This window comes from Canis lupus, chromosome 26 (genome assembly GCF_011100685.1).
Source record: "Canis lupus familiaris isolate Mischka breed German Shepherd chromosome 26, alternate assembly UU_Cfam_GSD_1.0, whole genome shotgun sequence".
NCBI lineage: Eukaryota > Metazoa > Chordata > Mammalia > Carnivora > Canidae > Canis > Canis lupus.
The window spans coordinates 3,143,381-3,156,950 of NC_049247.1; the positions used below are offsets into that span (position 1 = coordinate 3,143,381).

Sequence of the window (13,570 nt, forward strand, 5' to 3'; positions counted from 1 at the left end):
CCTTAGCATTTCCCGCAGTTCTAGAAGCACAAAAGGGACCAGGGGCTCCCTGCAGCAAGGTGCAAGCCCGCAGCAGGTCAGACCCCTCCTTGGGGACGCAGACTGGGAAGCTGGTGAGGATGTGGCAGCTCCAGGGGACCCGGCTGCTCTGTGGCAGCAGTAGGGGCAGTTCGGGCCCAGGCCCTGGGGTCGCTGAGCCAGGCAGACAGGACCACCATTTCCGTGCAGCCCCGCAGAGCAGGTGGGGTTCCCGCCTCTTTCCTCCCCGCTGCCTTGTCCCTGGCTCATGTCGCTGGCTCTCCTGGAGATGGTGTGACCTGCCCTGCATCCTTCTGCTTCCAGGGAGGGGCTCATTAGCTACAGGGACTCTCTGGTCCCCAAAGAAGCAGTTCGATCAATACCCTAAATCCAAGGTGACCCCACACTATGTGTATTCGGAGCAAGCTTGCCCCAGCAATTGGGATGCTTTGGGAACTAAGATCCATGCTTCTCGTTTTTCAGACAATGAAATTAAGGCCCAGAAAGGGGGCGGCTTGCTCACGACCACACAGTCAGGCTGAAGGAAGCATGTTTGGGGTTGCCCCCCACCTGTGTTCTCCACGGCTTTCTTCCCCATGGCAGCTGGAGGCCAAGTGTGGAATCACAGGACACCAAGCCACAGTCTCCCATGCAGGGGTCAGCAAACTGCCACCCAAGGGCTGAATCCAGCCTGTGGCCCATTTTCATGAATTGTTTTGTGGAAACACGACTCGTGTGTGCGTTTCGTCTCTGCTGCTTTCGTGTGCCAAGAGCGGGGTTGAGCAATGCTGTTAGGTAATGGATAGCTGGTGGAACCTAACCTATGTGTTATCTACACTTTTATGGAAAAAGTGCCAGCACTTGTTTTAGGAGGTCAGGGTAGGGGAACTTGGAGAGCTTTCTGGAGCTGCTGAACTGATAAAATTGTCACTGGTGGAAATAAGAAGGAAGGGCTTCCCAGGCATGCAGTGTGGTCTGGAGGGTGGGCAGGAGTCTGGGGAGCTGGGAAGCCAGCGGTGGGGCCTGTCTGCTGGGCATCACTGTTAGTGCAGGGGGTATAGCTTGTCCCAGCATCTCCCACTGCCATCAGCTGAGAGGTCTACCTGTTTTCAGGACAATTGAGGGCAATTTTCCATAGCACCTCAAGAAGGAAACAAGTATGCTTGAAGATGGCATCTCTACTATGCACCAGTCTGGAGAGTGTAGAGTATGGAGAATGCTAGAGAAGGCCTTCCTTTTGCTGGGACAATAAGGACACACCTGCCCAGTCTTTAGGGGGTTTGCTCAGCAACCAGAATGCTAATTCTCCACCTCATCTTGCTCAGTGCTGCTCTGTGGCCAGAGCAGGAGGTAGCAGGGAGATCACCACACTTACCAAAGCCCTGGGACTCATGAATCTGCCTCATGCTCTCTGGGCTGGAAGCAGGGCCCAGAAAATCATGATTTATGAGATGCTGGATATCCCTCAGGGAGGAGACATAAATCTAGTGTCTAGTGCATCAATCCATGAACGGTGCAATCTCAAGAATGAATTACTTGCCTTGGAAAATGAGGGAGAAGTGTCTGGAATCTGGAGCATTTCTAAACTAAGAGCCTCAAATCTGCTCAGGCAGCTGAGGCCTGCAGGGTTCTGAGCCTGCTTGACTCAGCCTCCAGAAATTCCTCCCACCTGCTCTGGCCTGGCCTCTCTCTTCCCTGGGTGACAGACTTGCCCTTATTTGGTCACTTCATTCCAGCCAACAGCTTCCTCATGGATCATGAAAATTTCTTTTTCATCCTGCAGTTTTTCTGTAAAAACGTCTGGATTTTAAAATATAAGAACCTTAATGTTTTAGCCACAATGTGGCTCAAGCAGCATCTCTGTTGGCTGTCAGTTTGCTCTCTCTGGCTGAGGAAAGTAGTATTCCTGTATTTCATAGAAGTGCCACACTTGGAGGTGGCAGATGCTGGAGACAATGCAGGTGCAGGGGGAGGATTTTCAAACAGTGGTCCTAGTGCCCTGAGCATACCAAGGTGGTGATGGCGGTGGCTGTGGGACCAGAGCTGGTCCTTAATGTCATCCCCTTTACTCCTGCAACATGAAAAACAGCTCTAACCTTACCTGTTGTAATACTGGGCCTGTACAGAATCCTGGGTCAGAGTGACATGAGGGTGGAGTATTTATTTATTTATTTTTAATGTTTTTAAAATTTATTTACTCATGAGAGACACAGAGAGAGAGAGAGAGGCAGAGACATAGGCAGAGGGAGAAGCAGGCTCCCTGAAGGGAGCCCAATGTGGGACACCATCCCACGACCCCAGGGATCACGACCTGAGCCAAAGGCAGGCACTCAACCACTGAGCCACCCAGGTGCCCCAAGAAGTATTTATTTAAAAGATGAAGGGAGAAATAGAAGGAGGGAAAAGGTGGGAAAGAAGGAAGAGGTGGAAGAATGAGGGAAACAGGGGATTGGAATCAAGATTATAACACACAACTCTGCCAAAGAAATACAGCAGGCAGTACGATCATGCTGCGGGCTTCCAAACAGACCTTCTGAGTTCAAACCCTGGCCTCACTAGCTGGGTACCTACATGCAACTCAGCCTTCTTTTCCCTGTTTGCAAACTGGGGACACTACTCCTTCCTATTTCACAGGGTTGATATGAAGATATGCACCGGAGTGAGTAACTATCATGCACTTAGAACATTTTCACACTAGCAAATATTAATAAATGTTAACCATCCTTGTTTTCAGCAGGACTTGAAGATACATTTGTCCTCAGTGACTGGATGTTTGACTGCCTGAAGGCCCCTTGAAAACATACCCCCTAGGACTGGTCCAGGAGCATCTTGAGAACAAGCCATGGCAGAGATGCTATGTCTGCCATTCAATGCATACTGGGGTTCATTCAGATTTGCATTTACTCCATAGCTGTCCTGGTAGACGATACCACGGTAAAACACATTTCTCTGGAAGAGGGAGACCAAGAAAGAAGAAATTTGTCTGCAGTTCTGTCTGTGGTTGGTGCCTTCCTGCTGTCTCTGAGCTGAGAGAAATCTTTCCTAAGCTTTTGCCTTGAAGGAACTAAGAGCCCTCCATGCCCGCCCATCTGGGGCGCATGAGACTACTGGAGTAATAAAGAGAAGAATTTAAACACTTAAGTGACTCCAGAGAGTGCCCAAGCACCACCACTTGCTAAATCAATAGTGTAGATTTATTGCAGTAACCCTTGAAAGAAATTTTCAAAATTGGCTTAAAAAAAAGCTCTTACTCAAAAACAAATAAATTCCCCCAATAGTCATAATAAAGTTTGGACTACTGGAAACCCAATTTACCAAACCTTTTAGCTATTGAACTCTATCTATTTTCTATCCCAGAAAATGGAGTCGGGTGTGTGTTTGTGAAGAGGCCAGCAGGACTTCACCTCCCCACTTACGGGGTGTCAGCCACTGTTGACAGCATAATGCCTGCAGAAAGAAATGAGGCTAACAAAATTAAGAAATCAACTTCATAATAGGGAAGCTGGTCCAGGAGAACAAGTCATTCGGCCCAGGCTTTTATTTTATTCATTCTACTTTATGTGAATTTCATGAAGGCAAAGGACACACACTTCCCCTCCGGGAAGGCTTTATTAGATAGTCCTCTTGACCCAAGGTCAACTTGATGCCCTGAGGATCTCTGAGAGCTCTCCACGGTGCTGAAGGATTTCAGCTCATGAGGCGTGTAGCATGCAACAGAGTACCTTGGGCTGGCAGACAAAATGGAACTTGACAAGTGCCTCAAAATGATGAAAAAGTGTGAGAAAAAAGACACGGAGAGTAGATGGGAGCAAAATAAAGTTACAAGAACCTGGGACAAAACCAGTTGTTTTGTCATCCAAAAAGATGGTGCCAAAACTCATTGTCAACTGTCCTTGATTCTTTGCATCATGCATCCTAAAATTCAAAGGGCTGAGTGGAGATATCTGATTGGCTGTGATCACACACCCTAAAATATGCCAGGACTACTGGGGAGGGATCTGGCCTGCTCTTGAGGGAGTCAACTCTTTCATCCCTGCTTTCTGCAATTAGCATGCAAGACAGAATTCAGAATGCAGGTTAATAGAGAAGGGCAGATGGGGGAGCAAAGCCTTTAAGATTGTCCTGTTTCCAAGCACTCTTGGACTAGATTATGAGTTTTGACTTAAAAAAGCCTAAAATGTTATAGGAGCAAGAAAATATATGAAGGAATGAGGAGAATGCTCTACTGCAAATCACATTGATACCAATGACATTGCTTCAAAGGAGAATCACAGCCCTCATGGAAATAATCTGAGCCTTCTTGTCCTATAAAGCAGGGTTCTCAGGCTTGGCTGAGTGTTGTAATCACCTGGGGAGAGTAAGAGAATACATTATTGATACCTGGGTCTACCCTGGACCAATGGAATCAGAATCTTAAGATTGGTGGCACTCAGACATTAGTACTTTCACAGCTCAGGTGATTTTAATGTGTGGCTGCAGTCAACAATGACTGCTATACACAAAAAAGATCCTCTGGAATTGCCAAGCATCTCACTTCCTAATTATTATGACTTTTTTTGCATCCTAGTGTCTATACAGCTGGGTAGGTATTGCAACCATGGGCTCTGAAATCAGGCACACAGGTTGGAATTCTGATTTCACACTTTAGTGGGGTTGGGAGTGATCCTGGGTAAATTACTTTACCATTGGTAGTAATCTTGAATTATTTGGTGAAGGAGCTTTAAAAAACTGATGTCTGAGTTCCACCTTTGGGATTCTACTTTCATTGGTTAGGAGTGAAGCCTGGCATTCTTAAGGACTCTCCAGGTGATCCTAATATGCATCAAGGATTGAAAACCACTAACTTCACCTCGATAAGAATCAGTTTCTTGTTCTGTGCTAATCCAACCTCATGAGACCATTGCAAGGATAAATGGCATAACACATGTGTAGAACATACAAAGCAAATATTCACCAAATGGTAGTTATTATTGCTGTAATATTTCTACTGTTCAATAACCTGGAAGGACTTGAAAACCTTTGTCCACCTGAGGTCACAAGTCCTGGGATTTGATGAATGCAGCAGGTGGGGGAAAAACAGGACTTTACCCAAGCCCCTCAGGTCCTGACCTAACTGTCCCTCCTGGGTGTCATGTTCACATCCAACTCTGCCTCTGAATTTGGCTGGCCCAGATCCTGTCACTTATTTTCCTTGGTGTAGCATGGTGGGTGAGTGTGAGCCCAGGCTGTGGAGGCAAAGCCCTGGGTGTGAACTGTACACCTCGCCTTGGGACATTGCTCTTATTACCCCCAAACCTCAGTCTCCTCATCTCTGAAATGGGGATATACACCTTGGTCTTGCAGGGTGTCGTGCATATTTAGGAAGGTAAATGTTTTACACATTGTGTAAATGTTGGCAACTAATCCAATTAGTAAAAGAAACTGGGGTATGTGAGATGGACACCGGTAAGCTGAACAAAACCATAGAGCAAGCAGAGCCCATCACAGATGAGGAGAAAGAACATGGAGGCATCCAGCTCTTCTAGACCCTTCCTGTGGGAAAGCTCCCCCCCTTGACCCTACTGGCCCCAGGGACTCCTGGGCCACACAGTGGCTCAGCTGTGCACAGGCACTCCTGCTAGCTTGTATTTTCCACACAGCCTGCAGTTTCCTTAACCTAACATACCAGGAATTGATGACATATTCATCCCCAAGCAGCTGAAATTTTAGCTAAATTATGTCACACTTCAAGACGTGTAGATGCCCAGAGGACGTTGGAGGTCCTGGTAGAAGAGGCATGGATCCAAACATCATCCCAAGGCTCTTGGGGTTCTGTAGCTACTGTGTTGAGTTTTCTGATGCTGCCATGGTGGCCTCTACCCCCAGGGAAAAGCACTGAGTCCCTTCAGATCCAGTTGGGACATGAGGATGCCTGGATACAAGATCATATAGAACAAGAGAGACCCAGCCATCCTAGCACCAAGCTGCTGTGCCTGATACATTTTGCTCTATAAGAGAGCCTAGGGAAAGCCAATAAAGGGATTGCCCATAAAAGTCCTCTTTATTGTGTGAAAAAAATAGTCATTTGAAGACAGTGAACTTGGGACAGTTTGTTACACAGCAACACAGAAGGGATGCAGGCTCTGACTGATACAGTTCTTTCATGACTTTTGAATAACCTCTGCACTTTCCCAGCAGGATATAGCAGAGGTCGAACAGAATCAACCAGGCATGCCAGGGGCGGAGAGGACCTGAGGAGCCCACCCCACTGCCTGGCCTCCCACAGCTCCACGTGGTACAGGGGAGCAGCAGAATTTTCACCTAGTGCCAGGGAAGATTACTGGTCTGCTGACAGAGAGAATGGAAGCAGACCCCGAGCTGGTCTCGGTCTCCTGCAGAGGGGCGTCGGCAGTGCACTCAGATCAGGTGGAAACATGGAAATATCATGAATGTCAGAGCAGAACAGTGACCACACACAGCACAGGATGGCTCCCCTGTGGGTGAAGCAGGAAGATGGAATATCTATCTGAAGACCTAACCCCACAGTCCAAAGTCACCTGACTCTTGGCACTGGGCCCGTCTTGAGGGAAATCAGGTAGAGCTCAATAAACTGACAGGCTGTGCTGAAACGTGAAATGCCTTAGCAACCTTGGAATCAACCAGATTGACTTTTCTGCTGTGGAGCAGAGGGGGCATCTAAGGCAGACATCAAGTGCAATGACAGATGAGAGAAGAAAGTTGTAGATATTGTTCTGCACCCTGGAGTTTGCAGACTGGAAATCCACCCAGTGCCATTGTTAGCGGATGTTGAATACGGTGTAACAAATGAGTGACCATTCAGAGCCTTGCCTTGGGATTAGCAACTGGAAAGTCACTTCCATCCTCCACATTTCAATAATTCAGTGTCCTTCTCCCCCTGCACTGCTCCTTGGCTACTATTTCCTTCCCAACTTTTTTTACTTTGGCCTCTTTAGTATTAGTCAAAGACTCCAAATTTCTTTCTACCTCAGTGCCTTTGCACTGACTTTCCCCAGACACCATGATGGGTCACCCATCACTGCATTCACCCCATTATCCATGGCTCACTCAGCCACTTTATCTGCATCACCACATGACACATTAGACATTTATATGCATTTGGTCATTCACCATCTGCCTCCCTTTCTGAAGTGCAAGCTCCGTCAGAGCAAGGACACTGCGCTGTCACTGTTAAATCCTCATGATACATCACAGCACTGACCAGAGGAGGCGCTCAGTAAATACTTTCGAATGAATAATGAATGAGCGATTCCTCCAGAAGCCAAGTTCGCTGATATTCACACTTTGCTTTCCTTCCACTGGTCAGGTTAATATTAATTTCCACTCAAGGAAGGAGGTGGAGTCTCTGCTTAGTGGAGAGAAGGGGGCAGAAGCATCCTTTGAAGCTATCAGCCTTCCCAGAAGAGTTGAACTCCTTCCAAGAGAGAAGCCAAAAGCAGAGCCCGTTGGAGACCTTCCAGGAAAGACACGCTCCAAGGTCCACTACTAAAACTTTGTGTTTTCTGAATATCACAGAAGACAGAAATTGGATCTGCTCCAAAGCTTGCTATTGAATTTTATGCCTGCTGAGCTCCACTAAATACATAATGGGAGGCTGAATTAACTATGCAAAAGTATAATTTACAGTTAATGTTTATAATTGATGAGTTGAGGGTCTCAGTGGCAGCAAGAGCTGCTCAAACAGGAAGAACCAGAAGGGATATAGGGGAAGTTTTACTTTTAGAATGGAAGGCGTGCTCTGCTCAGCACCAAGCCGTTCGTCTGTCCAACGTCTACCAAACACCTGCCTTGTGCCAGGCACTGCCATCCAATGCCACAGACAAAGAGTGAGGGCCCTGCCGTCCACAGCAGGTCACAAACCTCCAAGAGGAGCAACCCCAAACTTGCTCTCAGTTCCCTGTTCATTTGGCTAAAGCTGCAACGAGGAGACTGACCAGAGTGAACACAGATGCCGCATGTCGCGGGGCCACTCTGCTCTCGTCCCTGCTCCCCTCCTGCAGCACCAGCTGCTGCAGTGTTTTCCAAGCAGGCAGAGCTGCCGCGGAGTTGAGAAAGGAGTCTAATTGTTGCTCGACCACTTCTCTTTTTATTGGGGGGTCCATATTACCCTCACTCAGGAAATGCTACACTAACCACCTCTGCCCCCTATTTCATCTCCCCGGGCCCAGTTGCATGACAGAATTACTTGGTGAGCTTTTTAAAAACACCAATCCTTTTCCGAAACACCTCTTCCTCTCTCCCCTTCAGATTCAGCTGATGTGTAGCAGCGAGAACCGCTCAACTGATGTCTCCAGAGGGGATATAATTTTTCTTCTTTTGATGAATCTTCTAGGGTATCCCTATGTGCAGCGAGGGTTAAGAAGAAATGTTTATTGTTTGTGTTGTTGTTTTAAGGGAATAGCTTCAAATATAGAGACCTGATTCTTGTAGCAAATGCAACCACAGCCAGACGACAGTCTCCTCCAGAGCATACATCCAGGAGCTGGCCTAGGTGGCCTGGACCACCGCCTCTGCCTCAGTTTCCGCCCCCTTGCCCTCGAAGGGCCCATTTTGCTGGATGCTGCTAACACTGTGGTCATAAGTCAGAAAATCAGACCCACGCCAGGCAGTTCTGCAAGGGGGTTTAGCTGTAGTTATAGAGGCTTTGAGTGGGCAGAAAGGACAAATGGGATGCCGACACACCCAGGAAGAATGGGAAGAAGCTCTTCCTACAAAGGGCAAGGGGTGGGGGTGGTGCACCCAGGAGCTAGGTCACAGAGGGAGAATTACATCCTCACTGAGAGCTTCCCCATAGGAACTGGAGCCACACCCCATGCCCAAGACACCATCAGAAGCACAGAAGGCACCAGATACCCTGACTCTTTTCTTCCATCCAGTCTCTCACCAGGGCCTCCCACTGGCTGACCTTAGCCAGAACCCAGGTGGCATGGGATCCTGGAAAGCATCCAGTTTGGAGGGTCACAGAGCAAGGGAAGGGCAAGGATCAGATTGGAGATGGGACAGGCAGACAGCCGGCACACATTCCTTCCAAAGCCCCATCACAAACACGATTGCTGGGCAATCGCAGGGCCACCCAAGGGTTGGAGAAGGTGTCCTAAAACAGTGATTTGTGAGCTGCGGCTGGATCAATAAGTGGGGGGAAGCCAGGGGATCTGGCAAGGGGGATCTGAGGCCAAGGAGACCCTTTACAGAGCGAAGGAAGACCAGTGGGCTGGAGCCCAGCAAGCGCCAGTGTGGACAGTAGTCCAACACCTGCAGGAGGAAGCTTGAGGGGAGCCTGGCATCCTGCGTCACTGCTGGTGGTGCAGAGCGGGGCAGGGTGGGGGAGGAGGGAGGGACATCAATTACACCCATTCCTTTAACGGTTTAAAATCCAGTGTTTTTTTTTTTTAATTTCAGAGATTTTATTTATTTATTCATGAGAGACTCAGAGATATGCAGAGACATAGGCAGAGGGAGAAGCAGGCTCCCTGTGGGCAGCTTCATGTGGGACTCCATCTCAGGACTCCAGGATCACTCCTTGAGCCGAAGGCAGATACTCAACCACTGAGCCATCCAGGTGCCCCTAAAATACAGTGTTAATAAATGTCAGGTCCCTGTTTTATGTTAAGGAAAGAAGAAATGTTGAGAAGGCATCACACTGGGTGCATGCGTTGAAGGAACGGCCCCAGCTGGGCTTCCGGGAGCAGGTGAGGAAGAGTGTGGGGTTTGAGATGGGCAGACAGGCAGGACAAGCCCTGCGGGAGGGGTGGGGTGCAGCCTCTGAAGGATGTGTGGTGGTAGCGGAGTGAAAGGATTGGCTGGGACGATCCCTCTGGCCCAGCGAGGAGAGTGGGTAGCTCAGTGGAGGGTGGTGGCACCCTGCGGGGCGGGCAGAGAACTCTATCAGTGCTCACGCTGGAGGGGACATGGGGCCTCAGGGGGCCAAGGGTCCGTGTGGCTCAGCACAAGCAGCTTCTTTCTTTACCATCGTCTTTGGACACGTGTGTGGGTTACAAAGAGGATCCCTCTGCCTGATAGGAAGGGCTCCTGGTTCCTCAGGCTTTTGCTCATATTCCCATCCTCGGGTCGCTGGTCTTCCCCAGCGCAGTAAGTGGCAGCGCCGTCCTCCAGCTGCTCCAGCCGGACAACTACAAATAATGACCGGTGCCCCCTGCACTGCAGGCCGCCCTGTCCCTGCTCCTTCGGCCAGGCCTGCTGGCTCTGCCTCCAAACACGCCGTGCATCTGCCCACTGCTCTGTGGCCTCCCTGTGACTGCGTCCATGCAGGCCCTTGTCCTCTCTCTCTCCTGGACCATTGTGGCCGCCTGTATGCCCCACTCTTGTCTCACCACAGTCTGTGCTTGGCTCCACAGTCAGGGGCATCTTTCCATAATGTCACAAGAAGACCTTGCACATCCTTAGACATCTGTCTGTCTTCCTACTCTGGTGAGAGTACAACCTAGAGTCCCTTCCTGGTCACATCCTCTCCCGCCTACCTTGTCTCCTGTGTTTCCTGTGCTCCAGCTGCTCTTTACATGCCTGGCTCTGTCTGGTCACTCAGCAGAGAAGCCAGTGCCTTCCAACACTTACATGCTCAGCTCAAGGACACCCTCCCCTCCAGTACCCACGCTCCAGGACCAATCATGTGTCCAGGTGTTCAGTCTGCACTGTTCACTGCCGGAGAGGTTGTTTGGCATTTTCTGTCTTCCCTATCAAGATGTGAGCTTCTTGAGATGAGAAACTTTGTCTTTGTCTCTGCTGTACCCCCAGGCCTATGGAGGTGCCTGGTGATATAGGACGAGAGGAACACATCTCTATTTGGTAAATGAATGAACCCGTTGCTCTGCTGTACCTCCAGCTCCATCATTCCTGGTTAACGTCAGTGCCCTTTGCATCAGCCGTGCATCCTGGGCACTCACCTGCTCTTTCCTAGCAACACATATTGGAAACATTCCAGAAGGGCACACCCAATGGGCCCAGCTGACTCAGGGAAGCAAGAGTAGGCTGGAGACATGGTGGGGATGGGGGAGGAAACTCACTTCTGGACATGGATTGCTGTGACGCAGAGCTACTGAAATTCCTCAAGAACTTGCACTCTGTCACTGCTCACTACGGAAATCAAATTCTGCCTAGGGCCCAAGGGGCGGCCCAGCTTCCCTTGCAGATGTTCTTTGTGGTTTCCAGAGGCCCTTTTGTGTCCCAAAGACAGGCACTGGGCCCAGCCTCCCTCCTAACTGAACTAAGTATGCTTGCACCACTTGGCACATCCCACTTAGGAAGAGCTTTTATTAAGTGTTCTTAATAGAAACTAGATGAGCTGAAAAGAAGCACCTCCGCCACAGAGAGAGAAGTCTTCAGTGATGCTAATGGCTCGTCTTCCAGACATGACAAAGCATGTCAGGAAATCAGCGTTAACAGATGGGGTTCAGTGGGAACGGCTGGTGAGTGGAGATGGGGAAGTCTGGCTCTCCTGCTCTGTGTAGGGGCGCAGATCCCTCAGGGCTGTGCCGTCCGTCACCCCAGCACCCACGTAAAGGCAGCCCCGTGTGACTGGGTCAGGGATCAGGACATGGCGTGGCCCTGATGTAGTGGCTATTTCTCATTTCTGAGCTTCCCAGTGTCCACCCAGTTTATATGATTTAATGGCATGGTGGTTCCCTTTTGGAGAATTCTCCGCCTCCTACTGTACTGAGCTGTGATGGGAGGTTGATGTCTTGATGTCTGGTGGTTATCCCCCCCTCCTTTAAAGACAGAGTAGCTGAATCCCCCGTCTGTCCTGCTCCGGATGGCCGGCCTGGCTTCACTAGGCGGACGAGCCCTGCTGGGACCTCGCCGACAAGTGTGGCAAGGAAGGGAGTCGAGACGGAGCGGCTGCGTTAGGCCATCGTTCTGGCCGACGCCAGCTGATCTTCCTGCCTCGAAGTCCCTGCTACCGTTGCTGTCATCCCGGCCTCTCCCTGGGGCTCAGGCTCCCCTGGAGTAAAAGCAGGACGTGGTCAAATGACCAGTTACCCCTGTGCTGTGCTCGGGCGTCCTGGGCGCTGGGTGCTCCCCCCGCAGCAGACACCAGCTCTACGGGGAGCTGGAGCCCTGAGACAAGGAGCTTCGGAAGACGCCCCTGCCCCCCTGGAGCTACCTGGAAGCCGCCTCTAACTCTAAACGGTTCCTCATGTTCCGACGCCAGGGCGGGCTGGCGTGAAAGGCAGGCAGATGCCATGAACAAATGTCTCCCCTGTGAGCCATCGCCAGACACAGCAAGAGAACCAGATACTGGGGAAAAACGCAGCGGATGGAAAAATAAACGGAGGATCAAAACCGCATTTCCCCACTGTGTTCTCGGGGGAGCTGTTTTCCTCTCGGTCTGGCTGACCACGCGGATGCATGGTAAGGAAGGCCTGGTGCTGGCGAGGGGTTCTCTCCCTCTCAGACGGGAGGTGAGGGATGCAACCCTCCAGGATCTGGTCTCAGCTCCCTCAAGCAGCTGCCACCCAGAGCCAAGGGGGAGTTTTCAAATCAAAGGCACTGAAGCCGGCACTGTTTAGCTGAGACAATCCAAAGGGACCCGGAATTTAGTAGAAGCCATTCTTAGGTGTCTGGAAGCTGCCCAAAGAGAGAGTAAAGATGCTGAAATGAACCTTGTCCTTTGAGAAATCAGTTTAAACGCTGCAATTTCATCTTAGAATAAGCTCCGTTTAGGTGGACTCCCTGGACAGAAGGCTGTGGGGAATTGAATAATACTGTGTTCACACTAGCAATGGAAACATCATCCTCACTGAAAAATAGTCTCAATCCCTGGGCCCTTGTGCACTCAAGCATCAGGAAGCCACTGGGACAGCCGTTCCTGCTCACTTTCTGCAGTCCTCCGCCTGGCACAGGAGGGCTGGCAGCTCTGAGCGCCTCCAGGTGCCCGGCAGGCGGTCTCTGGCCACTTGCACCTGTTGAGATCCACGTGTGCTCCTTCACCAATGAGCTACTGGGTGTCTGTGCTGGGCAAGGCCGGGTTTTGAGGAACCAGGGACCCAACAGCAATAGAACGAAGCCCCTCTTCCTGCCAGAGCCTTCCTTCTGGTGCAGGGGAGCAGAGCACTACCCGGGGTGGTGGGGAGGTGGACAGCACACAGAGCCACAACAGGAGGAAGTTACCTCTGGGGCCGGGCAGGAGGGAGCACACATGGCCGAAGCCACCCAGGTAGGCCAGCACTCAAAAGAACACTGTGAGTCCAAGCACCTTCTGCCCAGCCGGGGGTGGGAGCTGGGTGCGCAGGTCTGGGAGGCGTATTGTGATGGTGAACAGTCGGCACCCGCACAGAGCTTGCTGGGTGTCAGGCCCCGCTCCAAGCTCGGGGTATTCATAAAGGCCCTTTTAGGTGAGTCCTGTAGTTATCCCTACTTTCCAGATGGAGAGACTAAGGTGCGGAAAGTTTAGGTGCCCCGGCCAAGGCTGCACTGGTAATAGGGGGATGAGGCTCAGATCCAGGCTGTCATGTGTTCCTGCATCAGAGAGCTACTCAGAGCTCCGGGGCGTCTGTGTCGGGAGCCGATTCGGGCCTTT

At 50.6% G+C, this 13,570-nt stretch overlaps 1 protein-coding gene across 1 annotated transcript in view; it reads right to left on the reverse strand.

Moving 5' to 3' along the window:
• Positions 1 to 13,570, reverse strand: part of TMEM132C (transmembrane protein 132C) — a 203,009-nt gene that overhangs the window by 60,823 nt on the left and 128,616 nt on the right.